At 49.5% G+C, this 11,748-nt stretch overlaps 1 non-coding gene and 1 pseudogene across 1 annotated transcript; both read left to right on the top strand.

The window, feature by feature from the left end:
• The first annotated feature begins 8,142 nt into the window (after positions 1–8,142).
• LOC147132786 (U2 spliceosomal RNA) lies at positions 8,143–8,321 on the top strand (annotated as a pseudogene).
• An 851-nt stretch (positions 8,322–9,172) lies between these two features.
• Positions 9,173–9,330, top strand: LOC147132785 (U1 spliceosomal RNA). The gene has a single exon (XR_015081936.1). It is a non-coding gene; the product is annotated as a U1 spliceosomal RNA (small nuclear RNA).
• The last annotated feature ends 2,418 nt before the right edge of the window (positions 9,331–11,748 follow it).

Raw genomic sequence — 11,748 nt, 5'->3', positions numbered from 1 at the left:
TTTTAAGTTACCTTATCGTTGCTAGAATTTAGATGTGTCCACAGAAAGAAGAAGAAATCCTTTTCAGCTGAGCAAAAATACAAAGCAGAAAAAGGCAAAAATTCTTCTTCTATCTGAGCGAATCCACACTACTGGCCCAGCGCATTGCAGCTAAGGAAAAAGCAATGTTGCCTCGAGACGCTGGCTTTTATAACCTTTGTCTTTTTAGCAATGATCTCATGAAAAAGTCCCTTTCAAAAAGGGGAAGTCCTGCACGGAAAGTCCCTTACAAACCCAGCCAGTTGTTTACTTCATGTTCCGCAAAATGATTGCAACACTGTGTTTTTACAGTCAAAGGCATTACTCATCGCTGAGAAAAGGCATTATTCCCCTTGAGTTGCTGGCCATCTGTTTCCCGTTAAGGCCTTGCAACAAAGAACATTTTGTTCTTGTTCAATAGTTCACCAAGTTGGACTTTTACAAAATACATGTCACTTTTTTATGCTCAAGCAGTTAAAACATAATAAAATAATGTTCACACAAACCCCCCCGTGAGCCGTCACCTTATCGTGGTGGAGGGGTTTGCGTGCCCCAATGATCCTAGGAGCTACGTTGTCTGGGGCTTTATGCCCCTGGTAGGGTCACCCATGGCAAACAGGTCCTAGGTGAGGGACCAGACTAAGCACGGCTCAAAATGACCCCTTATGAAGAATAGAATTAATGGACCACGTTTTCCCTCGCCCGGACGCGGGTCACCGGGGCCCCCTTCTGGAGCCAGGCCTGGAGGTGGGGCTCGATGGCGAGTGCCTGGTGGCCAGGCCTGCACCCATGGGGCCCGGCCGGGCTCAGCCCGAAAAGGACGCGTGGGTCCCCCTTCCCATGCGCTTACCACTGGTGGCAGGGGCCAAAGGGGTCGGGTGCCGTGTGAGCTGGGCAGTGGCAGAAGACAGGGACCTTGGCGGTCCGATCCCCGGCAACAAAAACTAGCTCTTGGGACATGGAATGTCACCTCTCTGGCAGGGAAGAAGCCTGAGCTGGTGTGTGAGGCTGAGAGGTTCCGACTAGATATAGTCGGGCTCACCTGCAGAATAACGCCAGGGGAGTCTGGAGGGGCCTGAAGACCATCTCAGGCCACGGACAACCCAAGACCCGGACTGGGGGGGACCTGCAGTGGGCAAATGAGCTGAATCTCTTTTTCAATAGGTTCGATCAGATGCCTGCCTCCACTCAGTCTCTCCTGCTGCAGTCTCCACCTACTCCTCCTGCTGGGCGTGTCACCCCCTCCCCTCTTTTCTCCACAGTCTCCAGCTCCCAGCTACACCAGATAGCCACCACTCCTTCCTGTCCAGCCTTGGCCTTCACAACATCTCAGGTGAGGAACCAGCTGAAGAAGATGAAGGCGAGGAAGGCAGCGGGTCCAGATGGCATCAGCCCCCAGCTCCTCAAATCCTGCGCAGACCAGCTGTGTGGAATTGTCCAGCACATGTTCAACCTGAGCCTGAAGCTGGGCAGAGTCCCCCAGCTATGGAAAACATCCTGCCTGGTCCCGGTGCCAAAGACCCCCCACCCGAAGGAGCTCAACAGCTTCAGACCAGTGGCGCTGACATCTCACCTGATGAAGACCCTGGAGAGACTGGTCCTTGTCCACCTGCGCCCCCTGGTGAGCTCCTCAATGGACCCACTCCAGTTCGCATACCAGCCTGGCATCAGTGTGGATGATGCCATCATCTACCTCCTCCACACTTCACTCTCCCACCTGGAGAAGGCGGGGAGCACTGTGAGGATCATGTTCTTTGATTTCTCCAGTGCTTTCAACACCATCCAGCCCACCCTACTGGGAGACAAGCTGGAGCGGGCGGGGGTGGCGCACCACCTCACCACATGGATCCAGGACTACCTCACAAACCGGCCACAGTATGTGAGGACACAGGACTGTGTGTCTGACGTGCTCCTCTGCAGCACGGGGGCCCCACAGGGAACTGTCTTGGCTCCCTTCCTGTTCACCCTCTACACCTCGGACTTCAACTACAACACCCCTACCTGTCACCTGCAGAAGTTCTCTGACGACTCTGCGATTGTCGGCCTCATCACAGGCGGAGATGATCGGGAGTACAGAGAACTTACTCAGGGTTTTGTGGACTGGTGCCAGCAGAACCGCCTCCTGATCAATGCGGGGAAATCCAAAGAAATGGTGGTGGATTTCGGTAGGCGCCAGCACTCTTCACCTGCACCAGTGAATATCCGGGGAACAGATGTTGAGAGAGTCTCAACTTACAAGTACCTGGGTGTTCATCTGAACAATAAACTGGACTGGTGCGACAACACAGACGCCCTCTATAGGAAGAGTCAGAGCAGACTCTTCCTACTCAGGAGACTGAGGTCTTTTGGGGTTCAGGGGACACTCCTCAGGAACTTTTATGACTCGGTGGTTGCATCGGTCATCTTCCAGGGAGTGGTCACCTGGGCAGGCGGCGTCTCGGCCCGGGACAAGAAGCGGCTGGACAAACTGGTCAAGAGGGCCGGCTCTGTCCTGGGCTGCTCCCTGGACTCTGTGGACTCGGTGGGGGACAGGAGGATGTTGGCCAAGCTGTCATCAATGCTGGGCAACCCGGACCACCCCCTCCAGGGCACCCTAACAGCACTCCACAGCACCTTCAGTGACAGACTGTTACACCCTCGCTGTGCAAAGGAGAGATTCCGCCGTTCCTTCTTGCCTGCTGCTGTCAGACTCTTTAACAAGAACATTGTGTATTCTCTACAAACTGGCGGTCATTAGTGCAATTGTGCAGTCCTGCACCTGAGCTCGTATCGTGCAATACCCAATATTCCCCACTACTGTAATACCGTGCAATACTCAACATTCCGAACTACTGTTAGTCTAGTTTTATTTTTATCCAATGCTGTTCCTTACATTTCACTACAGCACTGCAGCACTGTCACTTAGAGTATTTTTTCCTCTGTACTATGTACAGGCCGAAATGAGTGTTCCTCATATTTTTTATGTAGATGTAGGTTGGTGTGTATACACATGTGTATATACACATGTTACTGCGTATATCTACATAGGTTTGATTCTAAATGTTTGCTGTCAATGTTATACATTAATGGCCACATTATGCCGCCGCCCCTGTGTGACCTATATCTTTGCTACTGTAACAATGAAAATTTCCCCACTGTGGGATCAATAAAGGCATTCTTATCTTATCTTATTCTTACCTCCACGCACAGCTTGGGTTCTGGTCCCAATCCTCTCGAGAGGGGTTGGACACTTTTCCACTCTGGAGTTGCCCAGGGTGAGAGGCGCCGAGCAGGTGTGGGCATACTTATTGCCTGTACATTGGGGTTTACCCCGGTGGACGAGAGAGTAGCCTCCCTCCGCCTGAGGGTGGGGGGACGGGTCCTGACTGTTGTTTGTGCTTATGCACCAAACGGCAGTGCAGAGTACCCACCCTTTTTGGAGTCCTTGGAGGGTGTGCTGGAGGGCACTCCACCTGGGGACTGCATCGTTCTGCTGGGGGACTTCAATGCTCACGTGGGCAATGACAGTGAGACCTGGAGAGGTGTGATTGGGAGAAACGGCCCCCCCGATCTGAACCCGAGCGGTGTTCGGTTACTGGACTTCTGTGCTCATCGCGGATTGTCCATAACGAACACCATGTTCAAACATAAGGGTGTCCATATGTGCACTTGGCACCAGGATACACTAGGCCGCAGTTCGATGATCAACTTTTTTAGTCGTATCATCGGACTTGCGGCCGCATGTTTTGGACACTCATGTGAAGAGAGGGGTGGAGCTGTCAACCGATCACCATCTGGTGGTGAGTTGGCTCCGATGGTGGGGAAGATGCCGGTCCAACCTGGCAGACCCAAACGTATTGTGAGGGTTTGCTGGGAACGTCTGGCAGAATCCCCTGTCAGAAGGAGTTTTAACTCCCACCTCCGGCAGAACTTTTCCCACGTCCCGGGGGAGGCGGGGGACATCGAGTCCGAGTGAACCATGTTTCGTGCCTCCATTGTTGAGGCGGCCGATCGGAGCTGTGGCCGCAAGGTGGTCGGTGCCTGTCGTGGCGGCAATCCCCGAACCCGCTGGTGGACACCAGCGGTAAGGGATGCTGTCCAGCTGAAAAAGGAGTACTATCGGGCCTTTTTGGCCTGCGGGACCCCGGAGGCAGCTGACAGGCACCGGCTGGCCAAGCGGAATGCAGCTCTGGCGGTTGCTGAGGCAAAAACCCAGGTGTGGGAGGAGTTCGGGGAGGCCATGGAAAATGACTTCCGGACGGCTTCGAGGAAATTCTGGTCCACCATCCGACGTCTCAGGAGGGGGAAGCAGTGCACCATTAACACTGTTTATAGTGGAGATGGGGTGCTGCTGACCTCAACTCGGGACGTTGTGGGTCGGTGGGGAGAGTACTTCGAAGACCTCCTCAATTCCACCGACACGCCTTCCACTGAGGAAGCAGAGCCTGGAGACTCTGAGGTGGGCTCTCCTATCTCTGGGGTTGAAGTAACCGAGGTAGTCAAAAAGCTCCTCGGTGGATGAGATCCACCCGGAGTTCATAAAGGCTCTGGATGTTGAGGGGCTGTCATGGTTGACACGTCTCTACAACATCGCGTGGACATCGGGGACAGTGCCTCTGGATTGGCAGACCGGGGTGGTGGTCCCCCTTTTTAAGAAGAAGAAGGGGGACCGGAGGGTGTGCTCCAATTACAGAGGGATCACACTCCTCAGCCTCCCCGGCAAGGTCTATTCAGGGGTGCTGGAGAGGAGGGTCCATCGGAAGGTCGAATCCAGGATTCAGGAGGAGCAATGTGGTTTTCGTCCTGGCCGTGGAACAGTGGACCAACTCTACACCCTGAGCAGGGTCCTCGAGGGTGCATAGGAGTTCGCCCAACCAGTCTACATGTGTTTTGTGGACTTGGAGAAGGCGTTCGACCGTGTCCCTCGGGGAGTTCTGTGGGGGGTGCTTCGGGAGTACGGGGTACCGAGCCCCCTGAAACGGTCGGAATGAAGATCAGCACCTCCAAATCTGAGACCATGGTCCTCAGTAGGAAAAGGGTGGCATGCCCTCTCCGGCTGTCCGGTCCCTGTACCACCGATGTCAGAGTTTGGTCTGAATTGCTGGCAGTAAGTCGGATTCGTTTCCTGTGGGGGTTGGACTCCGCCAAGGCTGCCCTTTGTCACCGATTCTGTTCATAACCTTTATGGACAGAATTTCTAGGCGCAGCCGAGGTGTTGAGGGGGTCCAGTTTGGTGGCCTCAGTATTGCATCTCTGCTTTTTGCAGATGATGTGGTACTGTTGGCTTCTTCAAGCCGCGATCTCCAACTCTCGCTGGAGCGGTTCGCAGCCGAGTGTGAAACGGCCGAAATGAAGATCAGCACCTCCAAATCTGAGACCATGGTCCTCAGTCGGAAAAGGGTGGCGTGCCCTCTCCGGGTCGAGGATGGGATTCTGCCCCAAGTGGAGGAGTTCAAGTATCTTGGGGTCTTGTTCACGAGTGAGGGTAAGATGAAACGGGAGATCGACAGGCGGATCGGTGCAGCGTCTGCTGTGATGCGGACCCTGTATCGGTCTGTCGTGGTGAAGGAGCTCAGCCGAAAGGCGAAGCTCTCAATTTACTGGTCGATCTACGTTCCTACTGTAACCTATGGTCATGAGCTGTGGGTCATGACCAAAAGAACAAGATCTCAGATACAAGCGGCCGAAATGAGTTTCCTTCGCAGGGTGTCCGGGCTCTCCCTTAGAGATAGGGTGAGAAGTTCGGCCATCCGGGAGGGACTCAGAGTCAAGCCGCTGCTCCTCCGCGTTGAGAGGAGCCAGTTGAGGTGGCTCGGGCATCTGATTAGGATGCCTCCTGGACGCCTCCCTGGTGAGGTGTTCCGGGCATGTCCCACTGGCAGGAGACCCCGAGGACGACCCAGAACACGCTGGAGAGACTATGTCTCCCGGCTTGCCTGGGAACGCCTTGGGATCCTTCCAGAAGAGCTGGAAGATGTTGCTGGGGACAGGGAAGTCTGGGCTTCCCTGCTGAAGCTGCTGCCTCCGTGACCCGACTTCGGATAAGCAGGAGATAATGGATGGATGGATGGATGGCTGTTTCAAGCAATATCTATTCTAAGTAAGGTAAACATTCATGTTATTGATTTACAACATTTGTTCAAAGAAAAAGGTTGTTCAAAAGAAAGACCTAACACAGTAATCACACTGTATTGTCTTAAGAGTAAAACTTAATCTCAATCAAAGGCATTTGTATCATAACATGTTTTTCATCAGTTTGTCATTATCTTTGTAATGTCATTTTGATAACATCAATACTACATTCTTATCCATATGTGCTGCATTGAACTTGACTTGGTATCCAATTATATTCTGCTTAAGGCCTAGCCTGCTCTGGCGAAACCTGGTGTCCAAATTTTGAATTGCAGCCTTAAGACAATTGTAATTCCTTTCCTTCCTGGGGCTTAGCCCATTACATCTAAGCAATTGTACCATCACTTCACCTGACGTGGCACACGCCATCCGACAGACCAAATGGTCAAGGGGGTGAGTATTCCTGGGGGCGGGGGACTCACAACAAAGTGCATCTTGTACATGGACGATTTTAACATTCTGTGTTCAGATCTTTTTTCTGTGACAAGGGCCTTGGACTTGACTGACTGGTATGGAAGGCCCTCTGGGTCAAAACTCAATAGAGCTAAGACTCAAGCACAATTTTATGGACTGTCGACCGCGACAGAAAAGACAGGACTACCGCTGACTACCCTGCACCTGCGAAATGAGCTTGGCTCATCAAGTGCCCTGAAAAGTCAAGCAATGACACCATTCTGAATGGGTTCATACCTCCGGAAACTAAAATTAATACCAACTGACTAAAGACTCCCCGTGTCTTTTAATCTGCCACCATCTTATTCTTTAATCAGGAATTTTTAAAGAAAGTTTAAACTGGAAAAATTAGAGTGTCATGTTTTAAAAAATCACAGATCTCTTGTCTCTGTTGTGCAGAAGCGGGAAGCAGTGAGTCCAGTTCGCGGCCTCGAATTCGGTGAGCCCACAATGGTTTGGCGTAATGTCAACCATCCTGCCCTCTCAAACAGACTTCGGGACCTGTCATGGATGGTGGCCCATGAAATTCTCCCAGTTAGGTCCGCTATGCACTCCCGAGGGATGTCAGCGTCCTCAAATTGCCTCCGACCTAGTTGTGGCGCCCACGAGTCGGTGAGGCACCTCCTCTGGGAGTGCAGTGCTGCTGTAGACCTGTGGGCGGCAGCCGGCCACCTGCAATTCCCGGACTTGCCAGCAGGGGAGCCATTAAACGCACAGTTTGTGCTCTATGGTGTGAGCCAGTTAGAAAACACTAAAGAACACAAGCAGTGGATCACCCTGGCCACCATCAAAGACGCCATCTGGACCTCCAGAAACTTGCTGGTAAGGAGGCACAGACAGACCCTCCTTGTAGCTGTGCTCCGAATGGCCACAGCTACCCTGACAGCTGCATGCGGCAGTCCAAGGACGCAGCCACCGAGTCGTCCGTGCCGAAGAGTCGTCCGTGCCCGCCCGGAGGAGGGAACCGGAGCTACACAGAAAAGGTCTTGGCAGCGACGGCCTGGCTCACCGGGAGAGGCCGGGGAAAAGGAGCAAGAGGGGTGAGGAACTCCTATGGGCGCCATGAAGGGATTCAACCGGAGTAATGCTATTTGAGAGGGTGGGATGAGGTCCCACTTAGCAGGGAGACACTAGGCTTCTGTACAACATGCTCGATATGCCATATCTAATCTGTTTTTTAAACATTTGTATTTTATGCAGTTTACCTTGTATTATTAAGTTTAACATGTCATGCATGTCATCTTCCAAACCGCTTATCCCATATAGGGTCGCGGGGAGTTGCTGGAGCCTATCCCAGCCGTCAATGGGCGAAGGCAGACTACACCCTGAACTGGTCGCCAGCCAGTCGCAGGGCACACATAGACACTGTCACTGAGCGGGAATCGATCCCACGCTGCCCGCACACAACTCAGGCGTGTGTACCACTACACTATCAGCGGACCTTAAGTTTAACATGTTGATTTTTAAGTTTACAAGGATATTTTCTTAACATGTTGTTTTGTAAATAAAACTGTGCTCCATATTGGAGGGATGTAAATAACATTTGTCCATTGTAACAATAAAACTTGTTCAAAAGAAAGAACAAATCTGTTCTTATCAGTTTAATATCTGATACGTCACCTATCCGGGGACCATATATTGAATTGGTTTTTGGAACTGGGAGATGGAATAAGGGCTTGCTCCATCCACTCCACGCAATGACCTGGTATTGCAGTACCTCCAGGAACAGTGCACCCCCTCTGCTGGATAACAACAAGAATGAGAAAACAACGTATGTGTCAATCCTACATCGTCGAAATGCTGCAAACAATCCTGATGATTACGGACGTTGTTAAGTGCAGTGCAGTAAGAAAACAAATTTTGTAACATTGTAAAGTTTGCATTGTCACTATGAACTATCACTATGAAGGATATAGTCTAGTTGTTTTTTTAATGAAATACCCCGCCCCAACAAGAGACCAAAACATGTTTCAATGAAGTCTCATTTTTTTAGATTTTCAAGGAATACAAAGTCATGCTTTTATCAAGAAAGACCTTTCCCCCCAAAAGAACAGGCTATCTCGCTCCATCCACGTTAATACAAAAAGTGCTAAGTAAACAAGGATATTTGTCATTTTTCAAATTTTATTTGAATGCCATGTTTACAATGTACGATGGACATCCAAATAATAGTTTCAAATGTAGATTTTCTATAGAGTTAAAAAATTGGTGGTCGACGAATGAAGCATATTTAAGTGAAGTGTTGTGAAAGATTGTATGCTGTTACAGCACTAAATTATGTTCCTGACCACACAAACAAACAGGAAGTGAGTGCTGTAAAAGCTCGGGGCGGGGATAATTCTCGCTTTGACCTTTGGGTGGAAATGAAGCAAGGCATGATGGGATTGTTTATTTGCAGATTATTTTTACTGTACTTCATTCATGATGGTTTGGGTTATGCACTGACTAAATGGTAGTACTTAAACCGGTGGAAGAGTAATGCAACATCCAGTGTGTACGTGTGTGGATGTGTTGACGTATGTCGCAGATGAGCCCGTGACTGAAGATGGTGTGTGTGCAAAAGATGTTGGCCTGGTGAGTAGTACAACTCATACTTTCCTGGCAGGGGTGGGAGGGAGATACCATGGTCAAGAAGGTAGTTCACCCAGGCTGAGGCTCAGCCGTACTGACCCTTCTGAATTCCCCAAATGTGGGAAACTCAACTGCACAATTTCTGGTAGCGGGGGACTGCTTTCGTGCTCTCCCCTGATGAGATTATCAATATTAATTAACAATTACAATTGTCTATGTGTGAGATCGTGTTTTGCAGCGTTCTACTTTTTGGATTCGGTCTAGGGAGGGCACACAATCACTGTCGTGATTATTTCTCCCTGTTTTCAGATCAACTTCAAGGTGTAACATTTTGGAGGCACCGCTGGGATTGCTGTTCAGATGTCCAGTGTGCACGAACTGTTCGCTGAATTCCGAACAAGCTAAATCCTTCACACTACAACCCAGGCAGATTGCAGGGGATAACCGTTGCTGCTCAGGAGAGCTGGAAAACTGGTGGGTCACCTTTCCGTCAACTGAGGCCAATTAGAGATCATCAGAGGAAAAGTAAAGCCTTACAGTTCAGTGTCAACTCCTGTACAACCAACGGACTTCCTGCTCTTGTCAGCATGATGGTGCAGCTACAAGAAGAGGTACCAGAAATGTTGCATACACTGACCAAAGGCGATCTCCTGGAAATATGTGATTTTCTCAACATATCTGGAAATGTGAAACGGAAAACATGTATATCGTTGGTGACTCACATTATGAATCATCTTGAAAGAGATGAACTAGAGCTAGAGGATGAAGGCATGTCCGAATTGTTATTGAAGGAATAAATGTCACTATTGAAGTTTGACATTGATAATGACAGTGCAAACTTCACATGGTCCAGAGATAAGAGGAGTTGAGAGAGAAACAGCGGGTCTAAGAGCTACAAGCGAGCAACAAGGATTGAAAGTCAAACAGATTATGACAGTTAAGGATGTTTTGCACTAGCCCCAAAACACCCCAGGTCCTCAAGTGAGCATTCCGTCCTCAGCCAATACTCAACCGCAGCTAAATTCACTCTGGCGCAAGTTCAAAATTTCAGGTCAAATAGGTGATCCAGGTCAGAGTGATAAACTGACATTCTCTAGTCTTGCCCATCAGATTGAGAATGGACTGAACAGATGATGCTTTGAAATAGAAATAGTTGATGATGTTATAAGAGCTATGTCCCCTGGTTTGCAGCTACGCAACTACTTGGAGGGGAAATTTAACTTAACCCTCCCCACACTTAGACGCATTCTGCGTTCTCATTTTCAAGAAAGAAGTGCCACAGAGCGTTATAAGCTGTTAGCTTCCGAAGTTCAAAATAGTAGAGACTGCTCAAAACTTCCTAATGCGAGTTTTAGACCTAAGGCAGAAAGTACTATTTGCATCCCGCGAGTCAGAATCAGTACTTCAGTATGATCCAGGATTAGTTCAGCGTATGTGTCTACACACAGTACTCACTGTCTCCTGAATGACAGTACAGTAAGTATTCCCCCCTACGGACCTCTGTCAAACGGAAATTCCCTCACCCGGAAAAACAACGTATGCATTAAATTTTCTAATCCTATATTACATTAACGATCGATTCCTGACAACTGAAGTTCCGGTATCCGGAACCAATAGCGAAGCCCGCAGTAGCGCAAAATCAAGCAGTCCCCCTCTATACTACGGAAAAACTTTGACCACTCCGCCATCATTATAGATCAAACGGAAATTCCCTCACCCCGAAAAAAAACCTAGCCTATGCATTAAATTTTCTACTACTTCATTACATTAACGATCGATTCCTTAACTTACAACGAAGTTCCGATATTGTATCATGAACCCGGAAGCCATAGCGAAGCCTGCAGTAGCGCAAACTCAAGCAGTTTCCACTCGATACTATGGAAAAAGTTTGACCGCTCCGCCATCATCGGATCCAAAACGGCGACGTGTAAGTTACTTCTTTGGCATGCGTTTTGCTGGAATTGCAAAAGATTTAAAATGTATTCATTTACATTTTCGTCTATGGCTCATGGGGTCCAAACGAAGAAGAACGTTAATTACCATGGAAAAGAGAGTGAAATGCATCCGATTAAGCGAAGCTGGACACAATGTAAAAAACATCCAGGAGACACTTGGAGTCGGAAAAACTCAAATCTACGAGACTTTGAAAAAAAAGGAATCGATTCTGTTACGTTGACTTAATGTGAACGCGCACAGTTTTTATTCACCAACCATTCTGCGGATCGCGCCCGGCCCGAACCGTGATGCTTGATCCGTACCGCTCATGGATCAAAGATGATCCGTTGCGCCACTGTGTACAGGTCCGCAAAGGCGCATCGTGACTCACATGACATTACGCATCAGTGATTTCTGTTGCGCATGCGTACCAGTTATGTGCACCCCTGATAATGAGTTAAGAAACAACTGCAATGAACAAGTGAAGTACATCAAGGTCCAGAGCAAGCAGGTGGAAAGCAAGATTAAGAAGCATTTCGAGGAGCTTCGTCGCTTCCTGCAGGCCCGTCATTCTGGACCCAAACACGGCCGGTCCAGGACTCAGTCTGTCTAAAGATCTGACCAGCGTGAGTTTAAAAGAAGGACAGCAGCGTCCAAACA

The sequence above is a fragment of the Filicampus tigris genome, chromosome 17 (assembly GCF_054856515.1).
Source record: "Filicampus tigris isolate MCC_2025a chromosome 17, RoL_Ftig_1.0, whole genome shotgun sequence".
NCBI lineage: Eukaryota > Metazoa > Chordata > Actinopteri > Syngnathiformes > Syngnathidae > Filicampus > Filicampus tigris.
This window is presented reverse-complemented; position numbering and strand designations above follow the sequence as displayed.